Raw genomic sequence first — 22519 nt, forward strand, 5'->3', positions numbered from 1 at the left:
TGCTGTTCACTGCTGCGCCGACGGCTGCCAAGATACAGTGACCTCGGCGGTAATCCACCACGGGTATTCTGACCCACACAAAGAATACCCCCACAATACAGACACCCACACAAGTCTGCCACACCAAAGGTCAGTGATAAACTGGCGATAGCAAAACCCGCACCGATACGCCGACAGGAATACACCCACAGTATCACGACCCACGAATCAACGCAGCGTCTTTCAACCGCGGTAAACCATTGCCGGTACACACCGCCGCGCTCAAAATACACACACAGTTACAAAACCACACCACATTGGACTATTCAAAATACACACACCTGACACACATACACATACCACTATAAAACACACACCCACATTACCCACAACCCCTTACAATGAAAAAAAGAGACCAAGCACAGAGAGACAAGCAAAGAGCACCCACTCAATCAGAGGCACAGAACACCATCACCCATACACCATCCATGCACTTCACAGTATACACCCCAACACATCACCCCACACATCACCTCGCACATCCACACACATATCACTCACACCACATCCATGGCACCCCAAAGACACCCAAGGTTTTCAGAGGAGGAGCTAAGGGTCATGGTGGAGAAAATAATCTGGGTAGAGCCACAGCTATTCGGATCACAGGTGCAGCAGGCGTTCATTGCAAGGAAGATGGAGCTATGGCAGAGAATCGTCGACAGGGTCAACGCCATGGGACAGCACCCTAGAACCAGGGATGACATCAGGGAGAGGTGGAACGACCTATGGGGGAAGGTGCATTCCGTGGTTATAAGACACCAGATTGCTGTACAGAGGACTGGCGGTGGACAATCACCTCCTCCCCCACAACTAACAATATGGGAGGAGCAAATCTTGGCAATAATGCATCCTGAGGACCTGGCTTCAGTAGCAGGAAGACTGGACTCTGGTAAGTCAAATCTTTACTACTTTCACCCCCCCACCTGCATGCCATCACATACCCCCACCCTTTCCCTCACTCCCATCACTCCATCAACTCACAAATATTCCACTATCACAACCCACCCATCCCAATACCAGGCCAGCATGCCACAACAATGCCTGGACACCCATCACAGACCTGCATGGACACCCATCACCACAGTATGCACACTAGAGAGACTCACCCAGCCCACATAATCACCACTCACACAAGGCCAAGGAGACAGGGAAGTCACAAATATACAGGGAAACACACCCGTTGCACAAGATGGCACACACAGATACAATAACAATGCATTTGCATCCCAACAGGACCCCTACCCAACGTCACCGGAGAGGAGGTGCCAGCTACATCCAGCCCCCCAGAAAAGGACCACAGTGATGACAGCAGCTCTGCACACCTGGATTACGATGACCAACCTGGCCCATCAGGGACCTCTGGACAGTCGGTTCCCCTGCCACAGTCCCAAACCACCACTGAGCTTCCCCCCTCTGGAAACACCACCATAGCACCCACCCAGCGGGCCCATACCTCTGTTCCCAGGACATGTCAATCAGCAGTGTGTCCACCACTACAAGGACCCCAGGCAACCCCACAAACACAGGATGATCAGGGACCTGGGGTTAATGACAGTAGGCGTTCAGGGGACAGTGGCACATGACAACAGGGAAGCTGGGAGGACTGCTGTGCAACAGGGGGAGGACAGGCCTAGGTAACCGACCCTCCACGAGGCACTCTCAAACATCATGGGAGCATTCCACCATTCCCAGGAAACCATGAGCACAGTACTGGCCAAGTTACAGGAGACCCAGCAGCTGTAGGTGGGACAGTACCTGGGGATCAGGGAGGACCTCACAAAAATTTACACCATCCTGGTCACCAATGCAGGGGTGCTGGCTGACATGGGCAAGACCATGAGAGAAACAGTGGCACAACAAAGGGACCCTGACACTAGCCACACCAATGAACAGCCCTCCACCTCCACCAGCGCTAGTGGACAGGAGGCACTGCCACAGGACCAACAGGCCACCAGCACTCCACCCCCTGCAGAAGGAGAACCACCCCTCAAATGATCCCTGCGATCCAGGCAGAAGACAGAGAACATTGCCAAGACCCCCTCCAAGAAATAGGACTCTCCTGATTGTCACCCTTCTGTCCTTCTCTGTCACCCTATCCAACTTGAACAGCCATCACTCCACTTCCTATGCCCCATTGGAATATGCACCTGTGATACCAATAGACTTGATTCTACCCTGGACCTACCACCACCATCAACCCAGCCCCTTGCACTTATCCCCATACTATTTAGAACCAAAAATAAACACTCTTGAAACATAAACTATACTGGAGTCAGTGTAATGATTGGAAATATGTATTCTTACAACCTTCTCAATGTATTGCAACATCTATGTTCAGTTAATTATACCACAGGATGACAGTGGGTGGGCAGCAATACATATAGCAGGAGCCAGAATGGGGTACACAGATCTGAAAAAAGGGAATCCAAAGGGAACAGTCAGTGTTCATAGACTTAGGATAAGAGTCAGCCATGTACAATGTCCAAACACAGTTTTCATTTTGCTAATGGGAGAATTTTCTTTTTTTCTTACTGATATGTGAAGTTGAGTTACAGTCTCTTACCTGTATGTCACTGGAAGTACTGCTCTATAATGTTTGTTCTGTTGTCCACATCTGTCTCCCCTTCCTCACTGTTCACAACCCCCACTGCTGCCACAAGACCATCTTCAGGCTCATCTTCCTGCAGAAAAGGCACCTGACGTCTCAAGGCCAGGTTGTGCAACATACAGCATATCACAATGATCTGGCACAACTTCCTGGGTGAGTAGTACAGGGATCCACCTGTCAGATGGAGGCACCGGAACCTGGCCTTCAGGAGGCTGAACGTCCTCTCAATAATCCTCCTTGTACGCCCATGTACCTCATTGTAACGTTCCTCTGCCCTTGTCCTGGCATTCCTCACTGGGGTCAGTAGCCATGAGAGATGGGGTAACCAGAGTTACCTGCAAATATTGAGGGACAACAGTGGGACAACCCCATACTCAGACCCCAACTTATACTGTGTGGGAACCTTTGGCTCACCTAATAGCCACACCCGGTACCTCTGGAGTTGTCCCATCACATAAGGGATGCTGCTATTCCTCAAGACATAGGTGTCATGCACTGAGCCAGGATATTTGGCATTCACATGGGAGATGTACTGGTCTGTTAAACACACCATTTGCACATTCAACGAATGATAGCTTTTTCTATTCCTGTAGACCTGTTCATTTCTGCGGGGGGGACAAATGCCACATGTGTACCATCAATGGCACCAATGATGTTGGGGATATGTCCCAGGGCATAGAAGTCAGCTTTCACTGTGGCCAAATCCTCCACCTGGGGGAATACGATGTAGCTGCGCATGTGTTTCAGCAGGACAGACAAGACTCTGGTCAACATGTTGGAGAACATTAGCTGAGACATCCCTGATGAAATAGCCACTGTTGTTTGAAAGGAACCACTTGCAAGGAAATGGAGCACTGACAGGACCTGCACTAGAGGGGGGATTCCTGTGGGCTGATGGATAGCTGACATCAGGTCTGGCTCCAATTGGGCACACAATTCTTGGATTGTGGCACAATCAACTCTGTATGTGATTATAATGTGTCGGTCCTCCATTGTCGCCAGGTCCACCAGGGGTCTGTACACTGGAGGATGCCACCATCTCATCATCTGCCTCATTGGTTGTAGCCTATGGAGGAGAACGGTGAGCAGAAGGTCTTATTTCCACATGGATTACACAACTGTTTTTGAATGTATGTCACAGAAGCAGTGTGTGAAGTTGAGAGTCAGTAGATGTGCCAATATGTGCTGTGACGCGGCTAGGTGCCATGCGATGTGACCCCCTGAAATGGCGGCTGCCTGACCTGTGAGGAGGGACCAGGGGAAATGAGGGAAGTGCGGTGGCGTTCTGCTGCATCATGGTAGGCGGACGATGTCCGTGGCGCAACTTTACATTGGTTATAATTGGGCCCTATGGGTCCCAGGAGCCAATGGTGATGTACGTCGGGGGTGACGGTACCCACTGCCGTGGACGTCACCGCCATTTTCTAGCTATTCACTCACTTGCTACCTGACCTTCAACAGGAGAGGACCTACACTACAAGTGCTGCTGTGACCTGAGTCTGGAGCGACAACGGCTACAGTGTCTGGGGAAAGGGCCCCTGCCTTCACTGCGGAGGAGTTGGAGAAACTGGTGGATGGGGTCCTACCTCAGTACAGTTACTCTACGGTCCTCCAGACAAACAGGTGAGTACACTGAGAGCATGATGTGTGGGCAATGCATGTTTTGAGTGGTGTGTATGTAGGCCACATGTTGGGGGTGCTGAGGCATCCTGGACTGAGTGCTGCATGAGAGGTGGTCAGTGTATGTGCGTCAGGGACGGGGTGGGAACCGGGGGGCAATGAGTATGCCGGTCCGGACGGGTGAGTAATTACATTTTCCCCTGTCTTTTCCCTCTAGGTCAGTGACCACCAGAAAAAGGGTATTTGGCGTGCCATCGCCAGGGAGGTGCGGACCCTGGGGGTCTATCACAGGCGGAGCACCCACTGCTGCAAAAGATGGGAGGACGTGCGCTGCTGGACCAAGAAGACAGCGGAGGCCCAGCTGGGGCTGGCCTCCCAACGTGGAGGGGGTGCCGTCACACCATGACCCCCCTGATGTTCCGCATTCTGGCGGTGGCCTATCTGGAGTTGGATGGGCGCTTGAGGGCATCACAGCAGCCACAAGGGGGTGAGTACAAATTCCAAAAGATGACTTTGCATGCTTTAGGAGCTAGCTGGGTGGGGGATGTGGGCTCTGGGCGCCCCTAGGCCAGGACGATCATGGCAGGGTAGGTCCCTTGTGTGCAGGCTCTGAAACACTCCAAACCCAATGGTACAAGTGGCCAACTACTACTGGGCAGGGTCCTGTGGGTGTCAGGTGTGCAGATGCTGGTGTTAGGCATTGTACACCATGGGCTGGTGACTACCTTAGTGACTGGGTTGGCATGGCCTTGTGCATAGGGCTGCTCCCTGTGTGTTGTGTCCGCCAACCGTAGTGGTGTTGCTGGCATTGACCAAGTGTATCCTCTGTCTCTCCCCCCCTTTTTGATTTGTCACCCTGTCCTTGTGTGTATTAGCATCATCTGGCAGAGGAGCAGAGGCACCAGCGATGGAGGGAGCTGCATCCCACATGGCCCATGAAGGCGAATCCACTGTGGGTGAAGGCACCAGTGGGACGGAGGGCGAGGGGAGCTCCACGACGGGGACAGAAGGGGATACCAGTGACAGCAATTCCTCCTTCGATGGAAGCTCCCTGGCGGTGGCGGACACCTCTGTGCCCACCCCAACTACAGGTACAGCCGCCAGCCCCCCTACCAGCACTGCCCTCCCAGCAGCCCCATAGCATGTTTCCCGTGCCCGCTCACCAAGGAGGGTGGGCATCTCCTTCGCACCAGGCACCTCTGGCCCTGCCCCAGTCAGCCCTGCTGCCCTCAGTGAGGAGGCTATTGACCTCCTGAGATCCCTCTCTGTTGGGCAGTCAACCATTCTGAATGGCATCCAGGGTGTCGAGAGGCATTTGCAACAAACAAATGCGTACGTGGAGGGCATTCATTCAGGCGAGGCGGCCCGACAGAGAGCATTTCAGGCTCTGGCCTCAGAACTGATGGCAGCCATTGTCCCTATGTCCAGCCTCCCCCCTCCAAATCCCACTACCCCGACCCAATTCCCTCTACCTCACCCTATCTCAAGCACACCTTAAGACCAGCATGAACACACATCACCACGCAAAAGTGGCTCAGGCAATCATGAGCACCCCACATCATCACACAGGCACTCACACAAGCACCATACCCATGCAAACATACCAACATCCACTGCCTCCACTGTGTCCGCCACCTCCTTTTCGTCCACCTCCCTCCCAGTAGCGTCTCCACTCACACCTGCATGCACTACATCATCAGCCACTTCCTCCATCACCAGCACGCCCATCACAAAACACCCCTCACAAGCAATCAGCACCCCCACAACCATACACACGTCCCCTGTGTCCTCTCCCAGTGTGTCTGTGAGCCCTCCTCCCAAAGTACACAAACGCAGGCACACACCCACTCAACAGTCCTCCACCTCACAACAGCCTCCAGCCCATGCACCTTCACCCAAACTCAGCAGACGTACACCTATACAACTACTACCTCTTCCTCCACTCCCACACCCCTCCATCTTCCCATCCCAGTGTGTCTAAAAAACCTTTCCTGGCTACACACAACCCACCCAGCAAGGCCTCATCTAAGAAACAAGAGGACAGTGCCAAGGTCCCATCAGCGTCTACCAAGGTAGGAAGGGAAAGAAAAGCAGAGGCAAGTCACTTCAGGGCTCGGAGCCTCCATGTGAGGGACTGCTGACCACCATTAGTCCTGACAGGCCAGCTAACTCTACCGCGGTAAGCACCGCCACCTGCACCACCACCTGCACCGCCGCTGCAACATCGACAGTCACCAGCATCATCTTCAGTGAGCAGCCGTGTGAGGCTGCTGGAGATGGCCTGGTGTCTCCCTCCACTGCTACCGGCACCTGCACCACGGGCAGCACCGGCAGGATCTCTGCCACAGACACCACAGCAGGCACCGCCACCTGCGCCGCCAGATGCTCTGCCACATACCCAGCCAGTGCCACTACATCAGACATCAGCAGCATCCCAAGTGGGCAGTTGTCTGAGGCTGCAGGAGGTGGCCTGGACCCTTCACCCACCACTTGAAGCACCACCACCAGCACTGGCACTACCAGCAGTTTGCAGCCTAAGTCGCCGCAGGATGGAGTCTGGTTCTGCCTCCATGGAGTATCATGCTACCTGTTCCCTGCACATCTCGTGCCTCAGACACCCAGATGAGGGAATGGGAACGGCCACATACCAGGTGCAGCTTCACTGGGCAAAAGGCTCACTCCAGAACCAGTGGAGAGATGCATCCACTCCCCCTATCCTTGGCAGGATGAAGTAGACTGGGCACAAAGCCCCCTCCAGAACCAGTGGAGAGATGCATCCACTCCCCCTTTCCTTGGCAGGATGAAGCAGACTGGGCACAAAACCCCCTCCACAACCAGTGGAACATGTCACCCACTTGTGAGACTGTGGCTTTGCATTCCCCAGGACCAAGCAGTGGGCAAACCACCCACTTGAGAGACTTGTGCGACTGTGGCTTTGCACTCCCCAGGACCAAGCAGTGGCCAAACCACCCACCTGAGAGACTTGTGAGAATGTGGCTTTGCACTCCCCAGGACCAAGCAGTGGCCAAACCACCCACCTGAGAGACTTGTGAGACTGTGGCTTTGCACTCCCCAGGACCAAGCAGTGGGCAAACCACCCACCTGAGAGACTTGTGAGACTGTGGCTTTGCACTCCCCAGGACATCGCTGTGGGCAAACCACCCACCTGTGAGAATTGTGAGACTGTGGCTTTGCACTCCCCAGGACATCGCTGTGGGCATGTTGCCCCCTCCAGGAGCAGTGGCATAGTACCATCTTCCGGCTGAGGTGCCCCCCCTCGCCTTCCCCCTGAGGTCCCTGTGTTTTTTTCGACCTGATGCCCCTGCAGTGTTCTCTCCTTTTTGAAGCGGGATTCAAGTGTGGGCTTCACCAATGATCCACGGACACTTACATTGGACAGTGTACGGCATTCTGTACATATTCTAAATATTTGTATATACCGTTGTTTACAAACGTTAACTTTCTATGCATTTTCTAAATATCACAGATTTGACCCAATTCCTTTTGTCATGGTGTTTTTCCAGTGGGTTACGGTGTGTAAATGTAATGTTGATGCATGTGTTTGTGTGTATGGTGTTGTGGGTGAGGGTGGGGTTGTTGCGTGTTGCGTGTGTTTGTCAATCTCTTTTTCCTCCCCTCTCCCCTGTGTGCTAGGTGCAGTACTCACCATGGTCGTCGCCGCCACCTTCTTTGAAATTCCTGGTGTATTAGCAGATACACCAGCATGGGGAGGACCTGCAGTTCGGGCTCCATGGTGTCCTGGTTCTTCGTTGAATGTCGAAAGGTGAGTGGTTCCTCTTCAGTGTACTGTTTCCGCTGTGCTTTTGATGTAGTTGGTACCCCCCCGGAAAAGCTGGCGGATTGGTGCCTTGAAATACGGTGGGCGGTACATTGTCTTCCGCCTGTCTATTAGCGGTGACCGCTGGGGTGTTGGTTGCTGCCACCCTGGTGGTCGGAGTGGTTAAAGTGGCTGTCTATGTTGGCGGTTTCCGCTGTGGTCGTGATCCCATTTTACCGCTGTCCTGTTCGCGGTATAACCACCGCTTTATCACTGACCGCCAGGGTTGTAATGAGGGCCTTTGTCCTACAATGATGAAACATATCAACAGCTACATACATGTCATACAAAAAGAGTGCTTAGACAATCTGAAGGGTAACTGACATGCTTGTGGCCTATCACTGCATATTTTCTGACCATATGATGACACACATGATGCATCGGGGCCAGCACAGCACAAGAAACAAGTCCAATGGAGTCTCATAAACTTGCATCCTATCACTGTGCAAGCTATCTTGGCACAGATCTCCTACACCAAACTCTGTGACCTGCATTCCCCTGGAAAATACCATACTTCGTATGTCAGAACAGCATCACATACCTGCCAGTGTCACAACTCTGAAATACCCACATGAAGATGTCATGGTGAAGGTACCTGAACAAAGAACTAAATAAGGAGTATAGGCAGGAAACCAGACATATGACACAAGTCACATAGCGAGCATCTGAAAAACAAAGTATATTAAAATAAGTCTGACGCACACAAAGCAGCATTATCAAGGTGGGGATGTGTCAAAAGTTATCTCATCAAACAGCCCTTGGCTTATTTTGTCTGACTATCAGGTCCCTAATGATTTGAAATAATTAACTCCACACATTCTCACAACTACATAGTACAGATAAACTCATAACATCACATGACATACTTACACTCATGAGAAGAAGCTGATGATGAGATCTTCTCGCAAGTCAGCTCCTTCCTCTTCAACAATGTCATCTTTATTTGTCATTTCAGGATTCTCACCTGGTGGCACTGTAGGCTCCCCCTTCTCTTGGATGTAAGGGATATTCCTCCTCAAGGTGATGTTGTGGAGCATGCAGCATACCTCAGTGATCTGAAACACTTTCCTGGGTGAGTAGAGGTGTGCTCCCCCAGTTCTGTAGAAACAGTGAAATCTGGCCTTCAGGAGCCCAAAGGCCTGATCCACTACCCACTGTGTTCTTCCATGGGCCTTATTGAAGTGGACTTCCCCCGGCGTAGTTGGATTCCTCATAGGCATCAATAAACAAGGACGGTTTGGCTATGCTGAGTCTCCTGTTTAGGAATGGGACATAAGTGTAAAAATCAGTCACTCACTTCATGATTATATCACCCGACATTACTCACACACAATCAGGACAGATATGACTTACCAACCAGCCAGGCCCTCTCTCTTTGTGACATCAGCTGGGGTATGGTGCTGTTCCACATTATGAAGGAATCATGGGCTGATCCAGGGAAATGGCCCCGGGTGTTTGAGATGTAGAGATCAGAGAAACAGATAACTTGCACATTGATAGAATGGACATTTTTCCTGTTGCAATAGACCTGTTCAGTTGCCTGCGGTGGCACCAAGGCAACATGTGTGCCATCAATGGCCCCCCACCACATGTGGGAGGTGCACCAAACCATAAAAGTCAGCCTTTACATTGGCTAAATACTCACGTCGGGGGAACATGATAGAGCTGTCGAAGTGTTTCAACATTGCTGATAAGAAATCTATCAACACAAGACTGAACATAGGTTGGGACATACAACCAGATATGGCCACTGTATCTTGAAAGGACCCTGTGGCCAGGAAGAGCAATACTCCCATAAGCCCCACAATGGGTGGTATGCATGTTGGATTTGTGTTTTCAAGCATCGGATCTGGCTCCAACTGATGGCATAAACCACTATTGTTTGCCTTTTTAGATAGTACAGTTATAGTATGTGGTGTTCCTCTTTGGTTTGAAAGTCTGGCAATGGACACTATACTGGAGCTTTTCACATACGCCCTCTCCCAGGGTACCTGTGTGTGAAAATACATGATGACCGCGTACGTGGCATATATGTGTGCCGTGTTTTGCAAAATCAGTCACTTGACTCCTGACACTGCTGTCATCAACACCTCCACCACTTCAGCTGTTGTGTGCCACCTCTGGAGGCAATAATGATGGCCAGCCAGTAAAAGGGCCCCTGCCTTATCTCCAGAGGAGCTAGAGAAGCTTATTGGCGTGCTCCTATCCCTGTATGGTGAGCTCTATTGCTCACCAGAGGAGCATGTAAGAATCTCAGAAGCACAATTGATTCTGTTGAAAACCATCCTTTCCCTCCTCAGAGGCTACAATGTGCCCCTGTGTGCCAGTTAGACTACTTGTGTGCCTGTTGTTGAAGTTTGTGTGGCATCAATGGGATGTACATGGTGCAGGTATTGGAGAACAGTACTAAATGTTTATGACATTCACATTGTGTTGCGTGATATGTTTTGAGGCCTAGATACTCTTTGTGTTGGATGCATATGTCTAGCGAAGGAGACTTTTCTGCCATACACTGATATTTCTTTAGATATGATGGTTGTAACTGCCAAACAACATGTATGTGCATGACAAAATGTGCTGTGTATGCATCATGTTTGAGTCATTTGAGGATCTTGTAAACAATGTGTATTGTGCCTCAGATCTTTCCCCCCATATTGGGCCTTGCCAAACTGTTGTTTAAGAGGCATATCATGACTTACTGTGCCCATCGGGTTGCCACACAGGCCACATTGATGATGACCACATGATGTACTCTCATGCATGTAAGTGACGGAAGTGTGACTGTCATGTGGGTTCTGTATGCTCAGCCTGCAGAGACCAGGGCCTGTCAAATTTATTTCCCAGTATGGGACATACTCCAGGCTGTGGGAGGGTCACTGTGGCTATGCAACTGTGGCACTGTGCCCACTCCCTGTAGACCTGCAGATCGTGTCATGTGGCCAGTTTGAGGCTCTATTGGCAAAACGTACCCTGAATGCCTCAGTCCATTGACTAGATTAGGAATGGGTACGGAGGTAAATCCCTGAACTAGTGCAAATGTGCATTTTGCAACATTGTCAATGTGTGTCTTTGACTCATGACAAGTCCCTTACTCCCACAGCTCTGTTGTCACCTTTACATAAGTCATATTTGTCCAGTACAGGTGTATTGCACAATTGACAAACCCACAGTGCAATTAGTGTGTAGATTCTAGGGAGGTCATGACATGTATCTTAGTAGCTTGGTTACATAGCAGGAATTAAACCAAACGTTTGTATGTTGGATGCCATTTTTGTAGGTTTGCACATATGTCCAAAGGTGTGTCTGTGGTACAGGTACATACCACAGAAACCCACCCTGAAGTGGCACAAGTCTGCATTTGGTAGGCCTCATGTCCACACATGCACAGGGAAGAGACTTTCTTACCCACCATGCCAGCCCTTTCATTGTCACTCAAGTGTAAGTGTGAAGTCTGTACTATGGTAATTGCCTGTGGTGACGGTATGCAATGAGTCAATGTTGCAGAACGTAAATCTGTTGGTCCAGTCAGGGCCATTTAGAAGCCACAGTGGTCAATAGTGTTTCATTGTGGCTCACATCACAGTACACGTTGCTTGGGCCTGAGCTACCTGATGTCAGTAGGCGTGCTTAGTCAGTGTAGGGCATGAGCAGGGTAGTAGGTTTGTGTGCTGATAACTCCAAAAATGTGTAGTCATGCCCCTGTACTCATGAGCATGTGTGGTTCACACTTGTGGTGTGTTGACAAGTTCCAGATTCTGTGCTTGGTGTTTCTGATGCGGTGACACAACCATTTGGTCAAAAACCTGTGTTTGTAACCTTTTGATTTGCCTCTTGCATTCATACAGGTCAACACCCATCAGAAGAAGGGGATTTGGGGAGGCATCGCCCGGAAGGTGTAGACCTTGGGGGTTCATAGTCAGCAGAGGGTCAACTGTCAGAAGAGATAGGAGGACCTGAGATGCTGGGTCCGGAAGATTGTAGAGGTCCAGCTGGAGCTTTCCTTTCAATGTGGGTGGGGGCACGTCAGAGCCTAACCCCCCTAATGGCCTGCATTCTGGACAACTCGGAGCTTGATGGGCATTTGAGAGGAGCGCAGCAGCCAAACGGGGGTGAATCCAGGGCATATCCTTGCCTGTCTCATTCCCAAGATGATGTATTCCGCTCGGCCATCTCCCCCTAAATATTGGGAATGTGCCATGTGTGACACACAAGATAAGTGACTGTGTAGGTATGGAAGTTGGTGCATGTTGATTTTCCATGCCTATTAGCCCAGGGACCTAGGACACAACTGAGTAACCGCCACACACAATTTACTCTCCAGAGCCAACACATGGCTGTGTACATTGATCAATCAGGTCATGTTGTTTGATGTTGTGGGTGCAATTTGTACACAACAGTCCACTACTTTTCAGTGTGACAGCCCAAACAAAATGACATAATGGACCACTGTCCTCAGGCATCTCTCTGCTGAAATGAGTATATTGACATCTGTCCTACAGAGTCCAATTGTCTTCAGTGGGTCACAGTTGCTGATGCCTCACTACTGTCTATCATGTGAAGGTGGCCATCATACATCTGCCAAAGCATATATTGCTCTTTGAGTGCAGTTACAGAGCAATACTTTCCCTTGGTAAGTGGGGAATGGCCATTGACAATTTTTGTGACATCACTGTTTCTATCATTCCTTGTGCCTACATGTTAGCATGTGTACCTTTCGTTTTTGCCAAATCATTTCCACTGCTGTTTCATGCATGGTAAACATGCCTTCATGGGATGATTTCTGATTTCCCTCACATATGTGTGCATGCCAACATGTGCTTGGCATTGTACATATTTCATGGGACTACATTTTCATCTGTTGCCACAGACAGGGGTGTGTCACCATTGATTGGTGGCTCACACATATCCTCATCCGTCATTGCATGGACATAACAGGTAGAACTACAGGTTTTTATTCACAATGTGCATTTCCATGCCAATGATGTGGCATCATGTAGCAAAGTGCTTTGCACATGTGAAATGGGGAAGGCCCATTAGCTAACTGTTGGCATGCATCATGGAGTGACTTGCAGTTATGTGGGAATCATATGTGGTTGTATATAGCCATTTATCCATGTAAATCTATGTTTACAGGACAAAAATGGAGTCAGTGATATGGCTTGCCATTTGTTGAGGGCCTTCCACAAGTACTTGAGATACCCTGGGTCTCTCCAACATTAAAAAGACTATTGGTTTCTACCTTTGCAATCAAAGTATGTTATTGTCAGGGGTACCACTCATGAGAGGTGATTTCCCTGGGGCTAGCTGATTCATTGTGTTGTGGATTTTGGAGACATCTCCCTGACATTGTGCACAATTTCTCTCCAGTGTACATTTCCGTGCTAGATGAGTTATCTATCTGAGCAACATTAGTACAACCTCCATGGCTCCCTTAGGCCAATTTACACATGGGGAGGTGAGCATTGTTGATTTATTTCCAGTGTGACATGGGTATTTCCAAGGCACCTTCTTCAGGCTATTGTACTTCTGTCATTAACATGCCAGGATTTTGGAGCATCATTTATTCATACTGTAGTATTGGGTATGGAATTGTAATTGTATTACATAGCTCTTACTACCCCTGGTGTTGAAGAACTTTTCAGCGAGTAGCTCACTACTCCGGAACCCAAAAGGGTTGGATTAGTATAAGGAAATATGAGTGCAGTATTAGTATTAGTATATGTGACGATTAGCTGTGTACATGACCTTGTGTGTGATCTGTGTAATTGAACTTAGCATTGTCCTGCTATTGTATGACAACAGGTAACTGAGGAATGCTACATGAGGCAAACCATTGAAGGTGATACGGTCTCCTACTTGTTCAATGGGTACTGTGATTGCACAACTTCATCCATGCAATTGGATTTGTCTGTGATTCTGAATTTCCTGTGGACAACTGTTGTCAGTTCATGTGGCATGCATACATATGGTGTGGGAATGTAGGAGCCACTTTGGTGGAGTATGTTCCTGGGGCCTACTTTATGTCATGGTAATGTTTGCTAATCACAGCTGTTGCTCAAGTGTGATCAAGAACATGTAGTGACCCTATTTCTCTTTGTATTTTCAGCATCATCCTAGGCAAGTGAAGGAGACAGTGTGAAATCAAGTGAGGAAGCATCTGGCCATGGTACCTCCAGTCATGACACCACTGATAAGCAGGGACCCAGTGGCCCGAAGGGTGAGGGGAATGCCATGGAGGGCACATGATGGACTTCATCATCTTCTGGTTCTACCTCCAATGGCCACTCCCTGGTTGTGGTGAACCCATCAGGAATTGCTCCTGTACCATCCTTGTCTGTGACCCCAGTTCCATGACCACCTTCCCTGTTGTTCCACACCCAGTTAGCCGTGTCTGCCCCTCCAAGAGGGTGGGCATCTCCTTCAGCTGAGGCACCTCACTCCCAGCCCCTGTTACCCCTGCTGCCCAGAGTAAGGAGGCTATTGACCTCCTGAGGAGTATCTCTGTAGGGCAGAATGCTGTTCTGAATGCATTCAGGGTATGGCTAGCCAACGCCAGCAGACAAATGCGTACCTGGAAGGCATTCATAATGACATCTCTGGCCTACAGAGATCTTTCATTTCAGGCTCTGGTCTCCTACTGATGGCAGCCATCCACCACCCACAATTTTCCCCCATCATCTTCCTCTTCACAGTCCAAATTCCCTATTCCCCTACCTGTCCCAAACGCACAGACACATCTGCATGCACTCACTTCAACACACACAAGCAGCACACATAAACACAAGCACCACGTGACACATTGGCATGGAAGCACTCAACAGTCACTCACACACACAACAACAACCACTATTCCTGAAGACATCCCTGCCAACCCCACCAGTCCACACACCACAACCACCATACCCACAGACACCACCACAACACCCAGTGACACATCCACCATACCCACCATAAACCCAGACAACACCTCACAACCCACAGACCCACACACCTCAGACAACATACTCCCAGACACCACCACAACACCCACAGACAGATCCACCATACCTCCAGACAACGCCTCACAACCCACAGACACACACACCTCAGACACCATACATCCAGATACCACACAACACACACAGATGCATCCATCACATCCACTATACCCATAGACACCACCCTAACACCTACATATACATCTATTACTCCCACATCAACCAGCACCTCTACCTCATAGCCTCCCAAGACACACAAACGCCCACACTCACGCACACAACAAACACCTCCCAAACCCAGCATACCTCAAGCACACATACACCAAAAGCATGAACACCCACAGGCAAGACTACTGCTCCCTCAACCTCCAAATCCCTTCAAAAGACCCTACCTGTTTTCCCAAGGAATGTTCCTCTTTGACCTTGCCCTTTCTCCTGTGACCTCCACCCCCTTTCAAAACCCAAGATGCCCCATCCATATCCCTACTCATCCCCTCAAAATCTAACTTTGTAGGCAGTGCTGGTTGCACCCAGGACAATGGTAGATGTTCACTGTTTGGATATGTGGTTGGTAATCCAGCTGGGGTGTCCTTGCACTGTGCTTTGTTTGATGTGGTAAGTATTTAATCTTGGGCGGGCCAATATCAGCAAGTATTGTGTTAGATTTGTTCCCCCGATATGGATTGGACATTCGTCTCATGTGTGGAAGCTAGAGTTTTGTTTGTCCATAAATGGAGGGTGTTCAATTGTGCTACCCTCCTTTACATTTGACTGACCATAGCTCCATTTTGATGTGTGTACCTTCCAGCTGCTTCATCTACATGTATGGCCCATGCTGTGGCTGTTGTTTTTGCATTCTTGACTTGCACATGCACATTTGGCCGATAGGCATATCAATGGACTCTACTATTGTTTGTCCCAGAGATACACGAATGGGCAGTTCCTGTGCAAATGGTCTTTTGGGCCATGTGCAGAGTGATATGTGTCCTGGGTCAGTATCTTTCCAGGAGTGCTCCTAATGCCCCTATCACTATTTTGCAGGTATTGTTTCTTTTGTGAGCTTAGGATATTTGTCCCACAAAATCTTGTGCATCCTATTCACCTTCCATTGTGTTGCAATGTTGGTAATATGTGTGGGTCCACTACAAGGATGTTTCATGGGAGTGGTATTTGTGGTAAATGACACATCCATATATTTGTGTCTTCAATCTCACAACAGTCCATGGCATGTGATCAATGTAAGGATGTCAGTTGAATTATGTGTGAAATTGATGTGGGGTGGCTGTTGTGTGACATGATGTTCTGTACACTTTACTGTCCCTGAAACTGTAAGGAGCATACATGTGTTTTGTGGAGTGTGGCGGAGCAGTGTCAGTGACCTGCCCAAAGGGGGCACAGGTGGATTTGTATGGGTCATTCTTTGTGTTTAACTCTGACCCGGGACACAAAGACAAGTGTACTTGCTCCACGTAGAGTAACCTACATCCAAGGTGGACAGCGTCTCCTCAATCTGTTGGCGAGTTTCGGTACACAGGTTGGTGTTTTGACTTAGCATTGGTTGTGTTTTTGGCGGCATAGATTTTGTGCTCCATCTATGTGCAGCAGCAGTACATGTGCAATTGGCTCCATGGCGGCACAGACATGTATTGCTTCCTGCAGGTGAGTTCCTTCCTTTTATGATTCTGTTTCTGCCAGCTGGGATGTGCTGGTTGGACCATCATGGTCACATTGGTGGAAGGCAACATCATAATGTGTCCTGTTGAAACACTGGCTCCGATGGCCTCATTGGTCTCTCTTGCCACCACAGCGGTCTGCGCTGCCTGGCGGTGCCAGTCTTTCCTCTGTTGGACCACCTGCATCGTAATATGGTGGTGCAACCGCCAAGCTGACAGTAGTCGGACCACCACTGGGGCCACAGCAGTCCATGGACCGCCAAACTCGTAATGAGGCCCTAAGTCTTTTACTAAAGATTGTGTGGCATATACAGAATAAATCTCTGGTCACCTGAAAGGCCTAAATTAGCATAAGCTGTTCTCAAAGCTCTTTTTGCATTCTTCTAAGGAGGAATGAAATGACCTCCAACAAGACGAAAGTCGTACCTTTAAGATTTGCTGGAAGAGAATCAATGAAGAGACGCTGTGGAATCTCCAATTAACTTATGAAACAGAATACAGTCTGCCCAATAAACTTTGGAACCGATGATCTGTCAGGATGCTCCCATTCTCTTTTAAGTGGAAACTGGACAGCAGCAATGACAAGAAGCTTGCGATCCAAGGTCTCTGCAAGTGTCAAAACCATTCCCACTGCTCTGTGCCAATTTACCAGAGGGTGACCAAAAGGCTAATTTATGTTGTGTCATTGACTTGCCTTGACGAGGATTGCAGTCACTACTTGGACAGGGTGCAAACCTGTGCCAACTAGAGACTCAATTTGTAACACATGCCTACCAGGGGGTTGAGCTCAGGTTAATTTAGCGACTTTTCTGCTTCACCCTGGCAATCATTTTGGATATTACTTGAGGTCAGTACTCACCCCCTCAACTAATACCCCAATTACTTACCCCCTTATGCTCACAGGAGGAAGGACAGCAGACAGAAAAATGACAAACATCTGTTTCCACTGGAGATTGTTTCAGAGAGGAGGCAACCCCCTCCCCCTCTTTTCATGTTGAGGACGGCTGGGGGTTGTCCTCAGTCTCAATGCTTGTGTGTTGAGGACAATCAGCTGATTTCACTTTCCCTGCCTCGCTGCTGAGGGGTCTATCTCAACCCCCTGAGCACTGAGGCAGGCGGGAGAGGTATAGTTGAAAAGGGAAGCATTTCCCCTTTCAAATGGTACCCCTCCTAAGTGGATCCCTGCTTAGGGATCTCTCAATGATAGTCACACCCAAGCAGGGATCCACTCCACTAGATACCAGGGTGAGAGAGCGGCCTTTTGGGCACGTACTTTTCCTCCCCCAAATGTTTTTTGCCATTTTCAGTTTTTCTGACCCCATGGGGTAAGATGGGGCAAAAGCCTCTGATCTGCACCTGCAAGGGGGGCAGAAAGCCTACTAAGAGCCAGGGATTCATTTTTTCTATATTTATGTAAGGGTGGGAGCTGCCCGAAATGGACACTCAAATGCCCCCACCCCTCCAATAACTTGGCACAGTCTTTCTGCTCCCCCAGGAAGGCAGAAAGACAACTAAACATTAGGAATTTATTTTCATAAGAGAGGGGTGGGGGCTTCACACCATGGGCATGACCAGGCCCCTGCCCCATATAAATGGAGTCCAAGGTCTTTGTGCTCCCATCTGCCTTGCCTGGGGCAGAAAGCCGACTGGGCACCAGAGGTTTTTTTAATATGTATGGGTGGGAGGCTGCCAAAAATGGACATCACAGTGTTCCTCCCTTCCCAAAAACACATGGACACAGTCCGTCTGCTCCCCTGGGAGGCAGATGGGGGTTATTACCCCCAATCTGACCCTCCAGGGGGGTACAAAGCACACTAAAAAATCTGTGACAATTTCTTTTGTTTGTGTAGGGGGGAAGCTGCCCATAATGGGCAGGGCAATGCCTCCAGCTCCCCCAAAAAAGCCACATTCTTTCTCCCCCCGCAAAGACTGATGGGGATTATTACCACTGATCTGATCTGACACCAGGAAAGATTATTATTATTATTTTTTTAAAGAGGGGTGGGGCCCCAAATAAATGGGGGCAAAGTCTTTCTGTCCCCTGTGGGCAGATAGAGATATTACCCCTGATCCCCCCATAGGGGCAAATAGCCCACTAGATGCCAAGGAATTACAAAAAAATGGCAAGCAGGAGGACATTTGGTTCTTGTGGGTTTTGATTTTACATATGGGCCAAGAGTGCTTGGTTAACTCCCAATATTGTCCCACTTGCAATGGTGAGTGGCTATCAGACCCGACTCTTACCCACAATGCCCTGCACACTTCCAACTTTGCCTGAAATCATGCATTTTCCTACATTTCTGTGATGAATCCTCATGAAGCCACAAAATTCCTACCACATGGCCTTACCCCATCTGTACCATTGGGGCCCACTTGTGTGGTTGCCCACATGATGACACACATGTTGCAATTGGCCCAACACAGCACACTAAACAAGTACAATGTGCATTTCAGACCTTCCACCTAAACACTGTTCAAGCTGCCTTGGCACAGGTCATATACAACCCAAATCTATGTCCTGCATTAATTGGGAAAATCCATGTCCCCTTCCTATCTCAGAACAGCATCCGATACCTGCCAATGTCACAACTCTGAAATGCCTACATGAGGATGTCATGGTGAAGGCATCTGTGCAAAGACTAAACAGGGAGTATGGACTCAAAAACATACCTAGCAGGCCTATTTCAGGGTACTCCATTCGGGAGCATTGACTGCTGTGGGGGAAGGTGTGCCAGCTGGTAGTCAGCACACTGAGAGCCAGGGCACCCAGCAGCAGTTGATGCACTTTTGAGTGGACATCATTGATCGCGAACAGGACCTGCTCGACCTGCTGGGAGTCGAGGTGTTTGAGCCTGGTGAGTAACAGTTGTTTATTTTTAGTTCTGTGTGTTGTTGTTCCACAATGTGAGTCACTGCATTGACTCACCCTGCAACAGGAAGGTGTGTCATGGGTGTTACAGTGGAAAACTCCTCTTGCAATTGTTTTTTGCAAGAAAGTGAAAGCAATCTTCATCTCAGTGCAGGTACCCTTGCAGCATTGTGCATGGTGCCTGCATTGGCTCATGGCAGCCCATTGAGTTCCAATGCAGGGGAATTGGAGGACAGGAATGCACCATATCTATTGTAAATACAGCTCAATTGTGCCCTCTCCTTTTGACCCAGGGAAGCGCTGCAAGACGTCTTGAGGCACTGCCCTGTCTCAAAAGATTGTAAATAATGATATGGCTCATAGTTTAGGAAATTTGGAATAGGGCTTAGGTGTAGGAAATATGAAAGTAAAAGTAATGGGTCAACTTAAGTGGAGTCCATCATACTAGGCAATCTGATATAGAAAAGTACTGTATTTGCCCCCGCTTGTCAAAAAATATTTTTGGGGAGATTAGCTGTGCCACTAATCTTTTATTTTTATCTTCTTTATTTCTTACCTCACCACCCAAAGGGAAGAAGAGGGCAACAACATCCATGGGTCAGGAAGGAGTGGGTGCCAATACTTCCAGTGCCACCACCAGTGCTGATGCTGGCAGATCAGCTGGCCCCAGTAAGTCTTCCTGTTACATTAGTTTTATTTCCTTACTTTTATTTTTATTTATTTCCTCTCGTCGTACCTCTCCTCATTTCAAATTACTTTTCTCTTAATTTTCATGTGCCTGTCCACTTTTTTTGTACTTATTTTCATTCTATGTAAGCTTTGTTAAATTCTTGCCATCCCTGCATGTATCTATTTATTTACATGTTTCTTCTGTACCCGACTTCCTCCTGTCTGGAATCTGTATTAGCTTTCATCTGCTCTGTTACTATTTACTAAGCTTAGAAAGAATGGGTATTATGGTACATGAATGAAATGATATGTGGGTGAAAGGAAAAGAAGGATGCATAGGCGAATGATAGGAGATGCATGGATGGGTGAAGATTGATGAAATGGATGAAAGGGGTGAAAGGATAAATCAGTGAGTGAAGAAAGGGTGAATGAGTATGCTCAGATGAGAAATGGGTGGCTGGTAATGAAGGATGCATGGGTAAATGCCAGATGGATAGGTGAAAGCAGGGTGTTTGAAAGGGTGGATACTGGATAGATAGGTCTATGGATGGACAGGTGGATAAGTATAGATGGCTGGATTGGAATAGTGAAAGAGTGGATGAGAGAGTGTGAGCTTAAATCAAATGGTAGGTATTAAAGAGTGAATAGATTAGATGAATGAAACAATGAGTGTGTAATTGCTTGGAACAAGAAGCAATAAGAGAGCTGTTGTAGAGAGGGATGTGTCTGCTGTTCACCTAATTTGCTTGCTTCGTTAGCATGGTTATCAAAGTTATGGTTCAAAGTTGGGGTCATTCAATTTACTGTCTTCACCTTGACTCCCTGTAGTTGAAGCAAGGCTCATATGTATCCTCCCACCCATCATTGTCTTGCCTCTCTCCTCGTTGGTCACCAATGCTACTATGAGTATGTAACTGCAGTGTGTCAGTTTACAATAGTGTTTTTATGTGCAATGTGTGCATCTGCTTCAATTAATGCAGCAGTTTCAAAGTTGTCAATGCATTCAAACTTTAAAAAGTGTTTCCGTTCCTCCCCAGTGCGCTCTCTGTCACCTCCTAGTACTTCTGCCCTTTATTTTTTCCAAAATTCTGAGGCCACTAAAAAAAAAAATTAAAATTCCTTTTGGCATGTGCCCCATTTATGTATAAGTTAACAATATGTCATGGCTTCCATAACAGAGTCATGCCAGTTCAAATGTTTTATTTCTATTTTTTACCTCTCCTCATTTCAAATAACTTTTCCCTTAATTTTACTGTGCCTGTCCACTTTTTTGTATTTATTTTCATTCTAAGTAAGCTTTGTGAAATTCTTGTCATCCCTGCATTTATCTATTTATTTACATGTTTCTTCTGTACTCGACTTCCTCCTGTCTGGAGTCTGTATTAGCTTTCATCTGCTCTGTTACTATTTACTAAACTTAGTTTCCCTTCTCCCCTGGACGGTTAAAAGAAAGAATGGGTGAAATGGTATATGAATGAAAGGATGTGTGGGTGAAAGGAAAAGAAGGATGCATAGGTGAATGATAGGAGATGCATGGATGGGTGAAGATAGATGAAAGGGATGAAAGGGGTGAAAGGATAAATTAGTGAGTGAAGAATGGGTGAATGAGTATGCTCAGATGAGAATATGGTGGCTGGTAATGAAGGATGCATGGGTAAATGCCAGATGGATAGGTGAAAGCAGGGTGTTTGAAAGGGTGGATACTGGATAGATTAGTCTATGGATGGACAGGTGAATAAGTATAGATGGCTGGATTGGAATAGTGAAAGAGTGGATGAGAGAGTGCAAGCTTAAATCAAATTGTAGGTATTAAAGAGTGAATAGATTAGATGAATGAAAAAATGAGTGTGTAATTGCTTGGAACAAGAAGCAATAAGAGCGCTGTTGTAGAGAGGGAAGTGCCTGCTGTTCACCTAATTTGCTTGCTTCGTTAGCATGGTTATCAAAGTTATGGTTCAAAGTTGGGGTAATTCAATTTACTGTCTTCGCCTTAACTCCCTGTAGTTGAAGCAAGGCTCATATGTATCCTCCCACCCATCATTGCCTTGCCTCCCTCCGCGTTGGTCACCAATGCTACTATGAGTATGTAACTGCAGTGTGTCAGTTTACAATAGTGTTTTTATGTGCAATGTGTGCATCTGCTTCAGTTAATGCAGCAGTTTCAAAGTTGTCAATGCATTCAAACTTTAAAAAGTGTTTCCGTTCCTCCCCAGTGCCCTCTCTGTC

This window comes from Pleurodeles waltl, chromosome 1_1 (assembly GCF_031143425.1).
Source record: "Pleurodeles waltl isolate 20211129_DDA chromosome 1_1, aPleWal1.hap1.20221129, whole genome shotgun sequence".
NCBI classification, from domain to species: domain Eukaryota; kingdom Metazoa; phylum Chordata; class Amphibia; order Caudata; family Salamandridae; genus Pleurodeles; species Pleurodeles waltl.